At 42.1% G+C, this 17,024-nt stretch overlaps 1 protein-coding gene across 2 annotated transcripts in view; it reads right to left on the reverse strand.

Moving 5' to 3' along the window:
* Positions 1–16,707, reverse strand: part of spata2 (spermatogenesis associated 2) — a 157,406-nt gene extending 140,699 nt beyond the window's left edge. Inside the window, exon 1 of one of the 2 annotated variants that reach the window (XM_048549840.2) lies at positions 16,590–16,707. The gene's annotated coding sequence lies outside the window, so the exon portion shown is untranslated. The remainder of the gene's footprint in view (positions 1–16,589) is intronic. The other variant, XM_048549839.2, reaches the window with a different exon arrangement.
* Between the last annotated feature and the right edge of the window lie 317 nt (positions 16,708–17,024).

Consider the following 17,024-nt stretch of genomic DNA (forward strand, 5'->3'; position numbering starts at 1 on the left):
TGCTGTCTTGATACCAGACACCTTGCCGTGGTACAACAACAGTGGTGATATCAATTCACCTGTGACTAATATAATTCTAAAATTGGCAAACAGCATCAAGAAACATTAAAGATTTTACACATATATAGATTTTTCCATATCCAAAGTGCCTTAAGCACTTCATGGTCATTCATTGAATTGTTGGAGTATAGCCACGGGTGCCTTGTAGGTAATCAATTTGTGCGCAGCAAGCTCCCAGAAGCAACAATAAGATAAAAATATCAACATCCAGAAAATTCCTCATCAATCAAAAGCAGCATTGAATTCTACCTGTCAAATTATTTCAAAGATAATAAAAATAATTTTAAACACAAATGGAATTCACATTTATTTTCATGATAATCCTGGTTAGATGCCATGAGCCAAGACTGCCAACCATTCACAGTTTACTGACAGAAAGACTTGCATTTAGATAGTGCTTTTCATGACTGTCAGATGTCAGAAAGGGCCTTACATCAATGAGGAACTAATGTCATCACTGGTATAATTTGGAAAGCGTAGCAGCCAATTTGCACACAGCGGACAGAATCTAATGGGGCATCAAGGAGGGTTTTTTTGAGGCGTGTGTGTGGAGAATAGGGAGGAATAGCAGGTGTTAGTGTTCCATTTACCTTCCTGACACTATGGAATTTGTTCACTGGGAGGAATATTGGGCGCCTTCAACCAGAAACAAATTTCTTAAATGGTCATTTCAGGACCGAGTGAAATCTTGGGTTGGAGGGGTATTGTCTCTGCAGGCTGGGACAGCTCCTCCTTATGGGCACCTCCTTATTGTATTGCTCAGTGTAGTCAAGAAATCACCAGCTAGGAAGACTGTGAGGAATAAATTTACGATATCACACAACAGACTTGAGAGCAAAGTTACAGCTCATGGAATAAAAGGGGAAGTAGCAATAGAAATATAAAACTGCCTGAGCGATCGGAAAAATAGTAATGATTAACTGATATTTACCATGTGGCAGATCTGCTGGCCCTTTTCTTTTGCTTACATATGTTAATGATCTCAATATTGGTGTATAGGGACAGTTTTAACGTTTGGAAATTATACAAAACTTGAAAACATCGGTGGACAATATAGAACTTCAGCAGGACATTGAAAACTTGGTGAAATGGGAAGAAAGATGGCAGATGAAGTTTAATGCGGAGAAGAATATTGTGAAACCTGTTGTTAGAAAGAACATGGAAAGGCAGTATGAAATAAAAATTTTCCAACGGCTTTCAGTTCAGAGGAAGGGACATGCCGGATTTGAACTATTAACTCTCCTTTTCCACAGACCCTGCCAGATCTGTTGATTTTCTCCATATTCTCTGTGCTTGTTTCAGATTTCCGGCATTTGCAGTTTTTCGCTTTCATATGAAATAAATAATACTACTCTAAAAGGTGGGGCAGGATACAGAAAGCTGATTATACATGTGTTTAAGTTATTAAAGCTATCAGGACAGGTGGTGAGAGCAGTTAATAACACATATCATATTAGCTTGATTACTATGGCATACAGGCAATGCTGAACTTGAGTTGAATCCCAATTAGACCTTAGGTAGTAAAATGTGAGGCTGGATGAACACAGCAGGCCAAGCAGCATCTCAGGAGCACAAAAGCTGACGTTTCGGGCCTAGACCCTTCATCAGAGAGGGGGATGGGGGGAGGGAACTGGAATAAATAGGGAGAGAGGGGGAGGCGGGCCGAAGATGGAGAGTGAAGAAGATAGGTGGAGAGGGTGTAGGTGGGGAGGTAGGGAGGGGATAGGTCAGTCCAGGGAAGACGGACAGGTCAAGGAGGTGGGATGAGGTTAGTAGGTAGATGGGGGTGCGGCTTGGGGTGGGAGGAAGGGATGGGTGAGAGGAAGAACCGGTTAGGGAGGCAGAGACAGGTTGGACTGGTTTTGGGATGCAGTGGGTGGGGGGGAAGAGCTGGGCTGGTTGTGTGGTGCAGTGGGGGGAGGGGATGAACTGGGCTGGTTTAGGGATGCAGTAGGGGAAGGGGAGATTTTGAAACTGGTGAAGTCCACATTGATACCATATGGCTGCAGGGTTCCCAGGCGGAATATTGAATGTGGACTTCACCAGTTTCAAAATCTCCCCTTCCCCTACTGCATCCCTAAACCAGCCCAGTTCATCCCCTCCCCCCACTGCACCACACAACCAGCCCAGCTCTTCCCCCCCACCCACTGCATCCCAAAACCAGTCCAACCTGTCTCTGCCTCCCTAACCGGTTCTTCCTCTCACCCATCCCTTCCTCCCACCCCAAGCCGCACCCCCAGCTACCTACTAACCTCATCCCACCTCCTTGACCTGTCCGTCTTCCCTGGACTGACCTATCCCCTCCCTACCTCCCCACCTACACCCTCTCCACCTATCTTCTTCACTCTCCATCTTCGGTCCACCTCCCCCTCTCTCCCTATTTATTCCAGTTCCCTCCCCCCATCCCCCTCTCTGATGAAGGGTCTAGGCCCGAAACGTCAGCTTTTGTGCTCCTGAGATGCTGCTTGGCCTGCTGTGTTCATCCAGCCTCACATTTTATTATCTTGGAATCTCCAGCATCTGCAGTTCCCATTATCTCTAGACCTTAGGTAGAATATGTTGTAGCATCCTGGGTGACTAATTCTAGGAAGAATGCATACACACTGGAAGGAGGGAAGAAGATATTTATTAGAATGGCTCCAAGGACCAGGCACTTCGGTTATGAACAAAGATTGGCAATGTTGTCAATCTGCTAATGTGGTATATTGTATCCGTCATTCCCAATGTGCCGTCCTTTACATTGGGGAAACCAAGCGGAGGCTTGGAGACCACTTTGTGGAGGACCTATGCTCGGTTTGTGACAAATGACTACACCTCCCAGTCATGAACCACTTCAACTCCCCGATCCACTCCTTGGATGGCGTTTCCATCCTCGACCTCCTCCAGTGTCACAATGATGCCACCCAAAGGCTGGAGGAACAGCACGTCATATTCCACTTGGGAACCCTACAGCCCAATGATCTCAATGTGGACTTCACAAGCTTCAAAATCTCCCCTCCCCCGACCTCGTCCCAAGACCAGCCCCTCTCATCCCCGCCTCCTTGACCTGTCCATCTTTTGTCCCACCTATCAGCTTCTCCCACCTCACTAACCAACCCCCACTCCCACTTCCTACCTACTAGCCTCATCCTTGACCTGCCCATCTTCCCTCCCACCTACCCACCCCTCCCTCCCAATTGGCTAACCCCCATCCCAACTTCCTACCTACATTCACCTTTACTGGCTCCATCCCCGCCTCCTTGACCTATACATCATCTCTCCACCTATCTGCTCCTCTTATCCACCTTCCATCATCACCTCTCCCTTCTCTATTTATTTCAGAGTCCCCTTCCCGTCCTTCATTTCTGAAGAAGGGTCTAGATCGGAAATGTCAGCTTTCTGCTTATCTGATGCTGCCTGGCCTGCTGTGTTCATCTAGCTCTACACTTTGTTATCTCTTTGCAATGGAGAACAGAAGGCTAAGGGAAATTAAAGTTTTCACAAACAAGAGGGGTGCAGGCAGAGAAGTTAATGTAAATCTTTTCCCACACGTAAATGGATAAATAAAAAGAAGGCACAGCTTAACAGCAAAAGAAACAAATGTTCCATGAGAAAAACATTTTCACATAGCGAGTAATTAGCATCTGGAATGAATTACTTTGGAAGTGTAGTGGAGGCATGTTCAGAAATATTGTGCAAGTTTAAGAGAAAGCCGCAAGATGACCACTAAGTCATAACGTTCATTCAGTGTGGTGGTATAGATAACATGGACTGAATGGCCTCTTTCCGTACCATCACATTTCTGTGAAGTGTCTAGTATTCTAACTAATAAAATGATGATTGATTAAAGAGAGTCATGGAAAGAATTCAACCAAATCGATGAAGGAGATCATTTCATTTTAGATCTATTGGTTTTGAACAGCGTGTCATGCTTGCCATGTATTAATGATAACAAGTCAGTGGGCAGTATCAGAGATAATGGGAACTGCAGATGCTGGAGATTCCAAGACAACAAAATGTGAGGCTGGATGAACACAGCAGGCCAAGCAGCATCTCAGGAGCACAAAAGCTGACGTTTCGGGCCTAGACCCTTCATCAGAGAGGGGGATGGGGGGAGGGAACTGGAATAAATAGGGAGAGAGGGGGAGGCGGACCGAAGATGGAGAGCAAAGAAGATAGGTGGAGAGGGTGTAGGTGGGGAGGTAGGGAGGGGATAGGTCAGTCCAGGGAAGACGGACAGGTCAAGGAGGTGGGATGAGGTTAGTAGGTAGCTGGGGGTGCGGCTGGGGGTGGGAGGAAGGGATGGGTGAGAGGAAGAACCGGTTAGGGAGGCAGAGACAGGTTGGACTGGTTTTGGGATGCAGTGGGTGGGGGGGAAGAGCTGGGCTGGTTGTGTGGTGCAGTGGGGGGAGGGGATGAACTGGGCTGGTTTAGGGATGCAGTGGGGGAAGGGGAGATTTTGAAACTGGTGAAGTCCACATTGATACCATATGGCTGCAGGGTTCCCAGGCGGAATATGAGTTGCTGTTCCTGCAACCTTCGGGTGGCATCATTGTGGCAGTGCAGGAGGCCCATGATGGACATGTCATCAAGAGAATGGGAGGGGGAGTGGAAATGGTTTGCGACTGGGAGGTGCAGTTGTTTGTTGCAGTATCATCTGTTTTTATTCTAACTTCTGTGATACATGTTTAAGAATAATTGCCCAAGAGAGAATAACTTGTACAAGATCAGTAATCAATTTCAATAGACTGCCTCTATAATGTAAACAATTGTTTCCAATATCTCCGATGTCATAATGATATTGACAATTACAGAATAAATTCCAAATTGGCAGAATCTTGGAATAACCTGACAACTCTGTTTTGACAAATTCCTGGAAGCTTCATTACATTGCCTCCTCCCACTAATTGTTCTGTCCAAGAAAACAACTTCACTCTATATCAAATACTTTTCTAACCAAAAAAGTGAATGTTCAGAAAAGATAGAGTCATCAAATTATACCGCATGGAAACAGACGCATTGGTCAAACTCGCCCATGCTGACCAGATATTATAACTGATCTAGTTCCATTTGCCAGTATTTGGCCCATATCCTTCTAAACTCTTCCTGTTCATATACCCATCCAGGTGCCTTTTAAATGTTGTAACTTTTCCAGCCTGCACCCTTTCCTCTGGCAGCTCTGTTCCACACATGCACCACCCTCTGTGCCCGCTAGTTTTGGACTCCCCTACAGTGGGAAACAGATTTTTGCTATTCATCCCATCCACGACCCTTGAGCTTTTATAAACCTCTATAAGGTGACCCCTCAGCCTCTGATACTCCAGGGAAGAAAGCCCCCAGACCATTCTGCCTCTCCCAATAGCTCAAATCTTCTAATCCCAGCAACACTCCTGTAAATCTATCCTGCACCCTTTGAAGTTTAACAACATCTTTCCTATAGTAGGAAGGCCAAAATTGAACATGGTATTCCAAAAATGGCCTAACCAATGTCCTGTACAGCTGCAACATGATCTCCCAACTCCAATACTCAATGCACTGACTAATAAAAGCAAGTGGACCAAATGCCTTCTTCACTACCTTGTTGTAGAATAGTCATAGAATCAGCAGAGAAACAGACCCTTCGGTCCAACCAGCCTATTCCAACCATAATCCCAAATTACATAGCCCCACCTGCCTGTACTTGGCCCATATCCCTCTAAACCTTTTTTATTCATGTACTTAACAAAATGTCTTTTAAATGTTGTAACTGTACCCATATCCACCACTTCCTCTGTAAATTCATTCCATGCCCGAACAACTCTGTGATTTAAACAAAAACATGCCCCTCATGGCTTATTTAAATCTTTCTCCTCTCACCTTAAAAAAATGCCCCCTTGTCTTGAAATCCTCCACCTTAGGGGGAAGACATTTGCAATTCACCCTTTCTTTACCCCTAACAATTTTATAAACCTCTTTTAAGCTCACCCCTCTACCTCCTACACTCGTGAAAGAAGTCCCAGCCTATTTGGCCTCAACATATAATACAAATCATCCATGCCTGGCAACATCCTGGTAAATCTCTTTTGAACCCCCTCCAATTTATAGTACAACCAGAACTGGACAGAGTACTCCAGAAGAGGCCTCACCAACTCCCTTACAACCTCAACATGACATCCCAACTCTTTTTTCAAAGGTCTGAGCAATGAAGGTGAGCCTGCTAAGCGCCTTCTTAAACATGCTATTTGAAGCAAACTTCTCAGAATTATGTACCTGAACACTTTGGTTTCTCTGTGGTACATATTGATAACCTTTTAAAAAAAATCCCAACCAAGGTTCCATACTGTATACCATACTGACGACATTCTTGCATGCTTTGAGATGACTCAGTCAGAAATGCAAGTTAGCTAATTTCAACATGACCTTGATTCTGTAAGCCTTGTGAATAATCTATATTTCTAACTGATGTGATAATCCTCCCTCCAGAATTGCTAGCCCAGTTAAGGAGCTATTTACAACCTGCTCTAAACTTACTTTGCTGTGGAAATATTCTACATATTTACTTCAATAAAATCAATTAAATTGTGGAACTTCTGACTGTTGCACAAGATCAAAGATGACATTTGTTATTTAAGTTAACACTTCTACCATTGGTCTTGCGAGATGAACTTGTTACCTTAAGTGTGATAAATCCAGGTTTGTTTGAGCTCCTTTTCTTTTTATTTAACTTTTTATTTAATCAACCAGTTCAGAGATATTATTACACATTTCTGGAGCAGGTGGGAACTTCGGCACAGGCCTCCTAATCCAGAGGTAAGGACATTACCAATGCACCACAAGACCATTTATATAATCTTCTCAGTCAGAGGCCCCTGCTGCCCCAGTTAATGTTTAGTTTCAGTAATTAAAGTTTTATGTTGTCTAATATGTGATGAGATAGCCATAATGTGACCAGCACCATTGAAATAAATCATGCAATCATTATAATATTGTTGAGTTGTCATGTTTTGAGACCTTGCAGGAGCTCTACTTAAACTTACTTTGTTGTCAAGTGCCTTGGAAAGTTTTGGGTTGCAAAAAGTACCTTCGAATTAATTGCAAGTTTTGTTTGTAATATCTCCACCCTTCCATGTCTTTGCTTCATCCACTTCTCTTATCAGATAGTCATATTTCCTTGAATTCCATTTGCTGTTATCTTTGCTCTAAGTCTGTTATATAAGCCCTTATCAAAAACTTTTTGAAAATTCATATAACTTGGGAGTGTTTTCCCCACTGCTAATCTTTTCACCTACTGAGGTGTAAGCTATAAGACTAAGCCCCACTCCGCAGATTGATTGTCTACTGTTCATTGATACTGCCCTGCTGTTCTGAGAGAGAGGTGTTGTCTGACCAGAGGCAATGTTTGGTCTCCAGGTTTGGCATAAGGGATCTCAAACCCTGCCAGGAGAAGAACATGGGAATTCTTCCAGGTTCCTTGTCCCACATTTTTCGCTCAGTCGAACATAACCCTATCATTTTCACAGATCATCCATTCATTGCAGCCTTGCTATTTTGGCTGCTGATGCACTGAGACGTCCTCAAAGTCTAGAAGATTCCTTCTGTAAATAGTTTAGGTTTATTTTGTCCTCAGACTATTCTAATCTGAGTTCTGGGATTCTTTTTTATTAACTCTTGAGGCACGGACATCACTGGTTGGCCAGCAGTCATTGCCTGTCAGTTCTGAGGAAGGGTCACCGGACCCAAAAAGTTAACTCTGTTTTCTCCTCCACAGATGCTGCCAGACTTGCTGAGCTTTTCCAGCAACTTTGTTTTTGTCATTGCCTGTCGCTATCTGCCCTTGAACTGAGTGGCTTGCTCGACCATTTCACAGGGCAGTTAGAAGCCCACCAAATTGCTGTGGATCTGGATTCACAAGTAGATCAGACCAAGTAATGATGGCAGATTTCCTTCCTTGAAGGACATCAGTGAACCAGATGGGTTTTTCCAACCATTGGCAACGGTTGATGCCCATCATTAGACTCTTAAATACAGCTTTTTTTTTTAAGGATTGAATTCAGATTCCACCATCTACTATGATGGTATTTGAACCCGGGTCCCCAGAACATTATTGAGTTTTTGGATTAATAGATCCAGCAACAATACCACTTGGTCATCACATCCCCTAAATGCAAGGAGGCTGAACATTGTCTTTTCTGTGTGAGCTTCCTGTGCCCCTGCTTTCACGGAACTGTGCTCCTGCACCCATATGAGGAAGAAATATTTCCAGTGCCCCATAAATTTTTTCCAGGTTGCCTGCAATAATGTCCAAGAAATTTGTCTCTAATTCCTTGAAATTCCAAGGCAATCCTGGAGGGTCAGCAACCCTAAATTATGAATGTGCATACACGTTAGTATAGACCTGTGTTCCCAGCAGTGAAGGTTATTGATAGCACTGACAGTGATATTTATATTCTCAATACAGTTAAAACAATGTGGTATAAATTGATACAATGTATAAGAAATCCAGGAAATCCTTTGAAAACCCTTTGAAGCACATTTGATGCACAAGTTTGTTCCCTAGACAATGTCAATTCCAAGTAATATTAATCTGCCTCCTTAAAAGTCCTGCCATTCAGATTCAGTTTCACCAAGCCAAAATTCCAGAATTATGTACTGTCCTTTCGACATTATTGTTTAATAGAAACCATTTCAAATCACCACAAAAATAGTAATGTAATTGCACCCAAGCCGTCAGCTTCATTAACACAGGTTACTGTAACTGATCACAACTGTCTGAACGAAGAAAGAAGTGGCTTTGTTAATATAATGCTGTATAATCATAATGACAGGATAATGCAGCAACCTCTGGATTTGAAGTGCCAGCTTGGAAAATTGAATAATTCAACTATGTGACATTTTAAGAAATGAGATATGATGGTATTCTCCAAAAGTTACTTCGACCATTATTGATTTGAAAAATAATAAGATTTGCAGACTTGTTTATTCTATAATCACTTTCAGTTCCATAATATCAGCTACGTTTTCCATCAACGAAAGAATAAATTAAACAGAAAGGGGAAAATTGAATATTGCCTGTAGTGCATAACATCTAAACGTTTTGCATTTACAGACAGAAGTGTTATTTTATGTGGCATTTTGAAGCAATTCTTACAGCTACTTAACATTTTGTTTTAACTAGAACCTATAGCTAAATAATAAGAGCTATTATTTTACTGAATATCCTAAATTTAGTTTCACATTAGTCGCCTGTGCATTATTACATTTAGCTGAATTCCCTTCCAAGTTCTAAATATTTATTCATACTATACTGGTATATGATGAAAATATTAAAATAATATAAAATACGTCTCTTGGTTTCATGCAAGCTTATGAAACAACAACGTAATTAATAAGGCAAGGCAGTGATTGTGCATGATATAAATATATAACATACTCCATATGTTTTTGACAGATTTGTAGAGAGCTTTGAATTTTTAAATAAACAGCAACTAATCTTTATTGTGTGATGATTGTATTTTCAAATGAGATGGACATTCTTAGCAAAACTGAAATAAACTCATGTAAACATGATTGCATTCTGCCAGAGCACTCCAGTTAATATTTTGAAGGATATTTTTCAAGATATAAAAAGGAGGAGAGTAACAAAAGTAATGGTTAGCTCCTTACCAGCAATGGGAAGATAATTATCATTGGGGAAATGGCAGACCTATTGAATTCTGTCTTCAGAACGGAAGACCACAATACTGGGTAATCAAAAGGGTAATTAGCATAATAAATTTTTGGATGGTAACAATGGCAGAGAGAAAGGAAAATTAGATAAGCTTTAGGAAGTAAAAGCTTACAAGTTCCTATGATTTAATGGCTTACATCCTAGCATTTCAATAGAGCTAAATATGAAGGCAATAAGATCTTTGGTTAAAGCTATTCTAAAATTCCCTAGATTCTAGAATGATCCTTGCAGTTTGAACATTAGGAAATGCAACTCTGCTATCCAAGGAAGATGTGACAGAGAAAAGAGGGAACTAAAATTTAATTAGCTTCAAAATCTCCCCTCCTCTTACTGCATCCCAAAACCAGCCCAGCTTGTCCCCGCCTACCTAACCTGTTCTTGCTCTCACCTATCCCCTTCTCCCACCTCAAGCCGCTCCTCCATTTCCTTCCTACTAACCTCATCCCACCCCCTTGACCTGTCCGTCCTCCCTGGACTGTCCTATCCCCTCCCTACCTCCCCACCTACACTCACCTCTACTGGCTCCATCCCTGCCTCTTTAACTTGTCTGTCTCCTCTCCACCTATCTTCTCCTCTATCCATCTTCGATCCACCTTGCCCTCTCTCCCTATTTATTTCAGAATCCTCTCCCCTTCTCCCTTTTCTGATGAAGGGTCTAGGCCCGAAACATCAGCTTTTGTGCTCCTGAGATGCTGCTTGGCCGGCTGTGTTCATCCAGCTCCACACTTTATCTCGGATTCTCCAGCATCTGCAGTTCCCATTATCTTTCTTTAATTATCCTGACGTCAGGTTCTGGAAAATTCTGGAGCTTTTTAGTGAGGTATTCCTAACAATACAGAATATCAAGTAAGATCAGAAAGAGTGAACACAGTTTTCTGAATGTGATTCCCATTTGACAAATCTATTTACATATTTTGAGGAAGAATTTAAAATGATAGTTTGCAGAAAGCTGGTATTTGTTAAATATTTGAATTTTCACAAGGTATTAGACAAAGTGTCACACAAAAGATTAATAAACAGTATAAGGCCTCATGGAGGGTGGGCAGTAATATATTGGCAAGGTTAGAGGATTGTATACAAACAGTGATAACTGGGGGACTTTTTCATGTTTGCATCTGGAAACTAGTAATGATCAGTGTTGGGGCCTCAGCTACTTACAATCTTTATTAATGACTTAAACAATGAGACAAAGAGTTAGAAGTCTGCTGATGATACAGCATTTCATAGGAATGTAACAACAAGGTAGAATCCAAGTTAAGGTTAAACAAGAATACTGCCTTTAGCAGTAAGAATATAAATGAAGAATATCTTGTAAAAAATGTGATGTCTAAATAGTTATGCTCAGAAAGACTTTGGTATACTAGCAAATGGAACAGAAACATAGCCTACAGGTACAGCAAGCAATTGTTTTGGTCTTGTTGCATCCTTGCTTGTGAGGCAGAGGTTCTGGGTTCAAGTCCCACAGTTGGATGTGATGCCCAAGGAAGAGGTGCTCGTAATCCTTCAAACACATGCCAATGGCAGATAGTAAAAATTTTAATCATCACTCACTTCTTCTCATGTCTCCTCCAATTAGGCAGGCCAATGCCAGCAGAAGGCTAAAGCTGTCAAAGGTGATGGTACTCTCAAATCTAATCTTCCTTCTCAGATCCTCTTCTGTTGACGGATGTGGATGTGGTTCAGGGAGCTGTAGGGAAGGTGCATAATTATGTCAGCCGCAGCTTGCACATCAAAAATGATTGTTGATGAGGCAGAGGATCTGAGAAGGAAGATTAGATTTGAGGGTACTGTCACCTTTGACGACATCAACCTTCTGCTGGTATTGGTCTCAGCAAAGAACTTCCCTGTATTGGGAGGCACATTTCCTCCATAAGGATATAGGAAGTAGAAGCAGGAATAGACTATAGGCTCTGATCTCTGCTGTACCATTCGGTGTGGTCATAGTTGATTTCCTTCCTTACGTTGACTTTTCCATCTGCTCTCTATATCCCTTGGTTTCCTTAGAGACAAAACTCTAACTATTTCAGCCTTAAAAATAGTCATAGACAACCTTAAACAATGCATTTAAACCCTCTGAAGGAGAAATTTCGAAAAATTACAATGCAATTGCAATGAGTAAAGAAATTTCTCTTCCCTTCGATCTTAAATGAACAATTCTCTGTCTTGAAACTGTCCTTCTTTGTTCTAGATTGTCCAGCTCGTGGAAACAACTGGTCTCTAGAATTCCCTTCAGAATCTTGAGTGCTTTATTGAGACTGCATTTCATTCTTTTAAACTCAAGAGTTAAGACCCAGTTTACCCAGACTGTCATCCTAGGAGCCAACTTAGTGATTGCTCACTGTACCACTTGAAATGCAAATGAATTCTTCCTTAAATGTGGAAGCTAAAACTGTTTACAGTACTCAGGTGTGACATCACCAAAACCGCATTCAATTAGAGTGGTATTTCCACATTTGTATACTCCAATTATTTTGCAAAGGACAACATGCAATTGCTTCTCTAATTGCTTGTTGCCCCTGAATGCCAACGTTTTACATTCCTTGTACAAGTATGTCCAAGACTCTCTGAACAAAAATATCAGTGAATTCCAATGTACTTAAAAATTATTTGCATTTGCATTCTCACTATCGAAGTAAATAAGTTCACACTTCCCGCATTATATTTTATCTGTCACTGAATCATTTTGTCATTAACTTAACCTGTTAAAATTTATTTGCCAACTCTTGTGTCCATTTCACACCTTTTAGACCCACTTAGCTTTGTTTCATCATTAAACTTGGATACGTTGCCCTACATTTTATTATTTAAGTCTTTAATGTAGGTTGCAAATAGGTGAGGTGCCAGTACAGATTCTTAGAGCACTTGGTAGCTATATCATGTCAACTTAAAAATGCCCAATATATCCTGTTTTTGTTTCTTGATTGTTGACTGAGATAAGCGACTATTGGCTCCAGTCACAACTGTGTTAACCAATCCCACACCGTGCTAATGTGTTATGCTTAATTACATTAGGTGATCTTTTGTGTAGGAGCTGAATGAATGCCTTTAGGAAATCCACGTATGTGACAGAGATAATGGGAACTGCAGATGCTGGAGAATTCCAACATAATAAAATGTGAGGCCGGATGAACACAGCAGGTCAAGCAGCATCTCAGGAGCACAAAAGCTGACGTTTCGGGCCTGGACCCTTCATCAGAGAGGGGGATGGGGAGAGGGAACTGGAATAAATAGGGAGAGACGGGGAGGCGGACCGAAGATGGAGAGTAAAGAAGATAGGTGGAGAGAGTATAGGTGGGGAGGTAGGGAGGGGATAGGTCAGTCCAGGGAAGACGGACAGGTCAAGGAGGTGGGATGAGGTTAGTAGGTAGATGGGGGTGCGGCTTGGGGTGGGAGGAGGGGATGGGTGAGAGGAAGAACCGGTTAGGGAGGCAGAGACAGGTTGGACTGGTTTTGGGATGCAGTGGGTGGGGGAGAAGAGCTGGGCTGGTTGTGTGGTGCAGTGGGGGGAGGGGACGAACTGGGCTGGTTTAGGGATGCAGTGGGGGAAGGGGAGATTTTGAAACTGGTGAAGTCCACATTGATACCATATGGCTGCAGGGTTCCCAGGCGGAATATGAGATGCTGTTCCTGCAACCTTCGGGTGGCATCATTGTGGCAGTGCAGGAGGCCCATGATGGACATGTCATCTAGAGAATGGGAGGGGGAGTGGAAATGGTTTGTGACTGGGAGGTGCAGTTGTTTGTTGCGAACTGAGTGGAGGTGTTCTGCAAAGCGGTCTCCAAGCCTCCGGAGGCTCTTCCCCCCCACCCACTGCATCCCAAAACCAGTCCAACCTGTCTCTGCCTCCCTAACCAGTTCTTCCTCTCACCCATCCCTTCCTCCCACCCCAAGCCGCACCCCCAGCTACCTACTAACCTCATCCCACCTCCTTGACCTGTCCGTCTTCCCTGGACTGACCTATCCCCTCCCTACCTCCCCACCTACACCCTCTCCACCTATCTTCTTTTCTCTCCATCTTCGGTCCGCCTCCCCCTCTCTCCCTTTTTATTCCAGTTCCCTCCCCCCATCCCCCTCTCTGATGAAGGGTCTAGGCCCGAAACGTCAGCTTTTGTGCTCCTGAGATGCTGCTTGGCCTGCTGTGTTCATCCAGCCTCACATTTTATCATCAGGGTATGTGACATCTGTTGTAAAAGGTCTTGCTGAGCAGTGGTAGTGTCTCTCTCTCTAAGCCAGAAGACACTGATTCAAGTCCCACTTGCCCCGGAGAGATGTCACAGCATGATTGAACTAGTTGATTAAAATAACTACTACATCTATTGGCTTTCTGTCACCATCCGCAGAGGTGGTGGTGTGTACTGCAACTAGTAACTAAGCACTTTCACTTAGAAAAACCTGTGACCTCTACTATTTAGACAGGCAAGGATATCAATCATAGATTGCAGAACCCCTGCAGAATGGAAACAGGCTCTTTGGCCCAACAAGTCCACACCAACCTTCAGAGCACCTACCCATGCTTATCACCCTCCAACTCACCTAATCTATACATCCCTGAACACTAAGGATAATTTGGCATGGCCAATCCATCTAACCTGCACATCTTTGGGCTGTGGGAGGAAGCCGGAGAACCCGTACGAAACCCACACAGACACGGGGAGAATGTGCAAATTCCACACAGACAGTCACCTGAGGATGGAATCAAACCCAGGTCCCCAGTGACGTGAGGCAGCAGTGCTAACCACTGAGCCACCGTGCATATCCTCAGATGCATGGGAACACCATTACCTGCAATTTCCCCTCCATGTTGCACTCCATCCTGACTTGACAGTATAATCTCAGTCATTCACTATTGCTGGATCAAAATCCTAGCACTCCTTCCCCGAACAACATTGTGGGCGTGATTACATCAGATGAACTGCAGCAATGCACAAGTGCAATGCACCACTGTCCTCTCGGGGAATAATGGGCAACAAGCTAGCAATGTTTGGACCCCATGAAGGGATAAAAAAGTGCATCACATATTTTGATCAATGGCTGGTTTATTGTATATTGTGATTTGTGCATTTGTTGGCAGGGGCAATCTACTTTAGATCCCAACATATTTTCCAGATGTTAAAGCCTTACTGTTGTTTAGAGTGTTCCTGTACACAGATTGACTGTTAAATACTACTGCAGTAATAGACACTATATAACATATACAAAAGTGATACAGGTTGGATTCAGTAACATTGCAGTTGCCTCATCGAAGCATTATTTTTCACTTTAAATGAATGTGGCTGAGAGTTCAATTAGTTGCAACACTAACACCAATTAATGAGAAGAAATTCATTTTCATCGTGGGTCAGTTCAGACGAGTTTCTGGGCCCTAAGGGTAAATATTGGTGTGGATGGAAATAATACATAAATTGTTCTGTAAGAATAAATTAGTACAGGCTTCTTAAATAGCTCAACTAAAAACATGGCTTTCACCTCTTCAGTATCCTTACCGTCCACCTTTACTTGTAATTTTAATCAAGTAAGATGGGGAACAATTCCCCAAAACAATGATTAAAATAAGATAACTGACCCACGAGGCCTCAGCTGGAAACAGATTCATGCTACTAAAGCACCATGTTTTTGGAAATAGTGACCTAATTTTGAAGCATTATTTACAAACTATGAAGGCAAGCAAAGAGAGCTTAACAATAACAAAATGTTATCCAGACTCAACAGTAGTCATTCTGTTAGCCAGCAGTCAGTCCATTAGAATGCAATAAAGAAAGTCAGTGCCCGCTAGGTCATCCTCAGTGAATGCCCCATTGTGTGTATCCACAGCCAAATATCAAGCTATGATTCCTGCAAAAACAAGTTTAAGAATTTTTTTGGCTGCATGAGAAAAAGATACATGCACTTTGTCTAACTTTAGGACCAATTCTAAGAGGCTGGTGCCCAAGAACCAGCTCCCAGCGTTTATATTAAAAATAAAAATAGAAACTGCTGTAATACTCAACAGGTCTTGCAGAATCTATAGACAGAGAAACAGAGTTAATTTGCCAGGTCTGTGAGTTTTCCTTATTAAGTTAGCTCTTGCTCTGCAGATTTTGCTTGTCCTATTCATTATTTTCTGTTTTTGTTTCAGTTTCCTAGTATTTACAGTAGCTCGCATTCATACAGCAAAATCTGATTTCCTTAAAGCCAATAGCTGGCTTGGAGACGGACCATTGACGAAGGCCCTAAACAGCTTCACTTTTTAAAATGCTTTCTCCCTGTCCTTTGAGACATGTAAATTTTCTCTGCAGAGAACAAATTACTTACTGTTAACTGCATAGTTTGTTATTTATTAAGGTGAACGCAACAAGATCCTACAATCTGTAACAAGCTAACTTCGCAGTTGATCAATTTTTGGTTGAAGAGGAACATTTTTAATCAACCTGTTCAGACATTTTATGACGCACTTCCAGGACAGGTGGAACGTGAACTCAAACCTTCTGACCTAAAGGCACAAGCAATACTCCCGACTCCAAAAATTGGTAGCAGGAAGGAGGAATATTAATTAACCAGGGCTAGTTAACTTCTTGCTATTTAAATTGAATCACATAAACTAATTAATGACTATCAAGATCAATTGATTGGAATTTGTTTTAACCTCATTTTTAAAGACTGCATCTCAGATAATGCAAAATTTATTCAGTACGTGTCGTGTCTTCCTTATGATGCCATCAAAATCCCAGATCCACAGGATTCTGGTTGGGAAACATGAACCCTACTATCTGAACAAAGCTGGAAGATGTTGCAGAATTCTGATATGTTTCCATTCGTTTATCCTGAACAAGGGCATGCATGGACCATCAAATACTGTGTGACTTACCCCATGTGAAGCCAGTCCAGACAATGCCAACAACAAATATTATCCAAAATAAACTCCAGAAGGTGGTGTGAAGCTGAGCTGACAACTAGAAACAGGTTTTAAAAGGTATATGAAGGGTGTGGAAGCTGTGATGTTTGGAAGAGCCTCAACGCTATTGCTATAGCAACAGGGTCAGATCCATATAATCAAAGATGGGGGCGAGTGAACAGCACTGCAGTGATTTCAGTTTTTGCAGTAATGATACTATTTCAAATTGTTTATCTTTAACTATTTAATTTGCGGAATTAATTTTTAGCCATTGTTATTCTTTTCACTTGACTCATTTGAGTACTTGTGGCAATAAAACAAATTCTATTCTTTTCTCTTCTGTATCAAAGGAGGCAATCAGAATTGGTTAGTAATTTTTATTTTAACCTGTTCTTGCCCCAAAGACCA

The sequence above is a fragment of the Stegostoma tigrinum genome, chromosome 19, assembly GCF_030684315.1.
Source record: "Stegostoma tigrinum isolate sSteTig4 chromosome 19, sSteTig4.hap1, whole genome shotgun sequence".
In the NCBI taxonomy this organism is placed as follows: domain Eukaryota; kingdom Metazoa; phylum Chordata; class Chondrichthyes; order Orectolobiformes; family Stegostomatidae; genus Stegostoma; species Stegostoma tigrinum.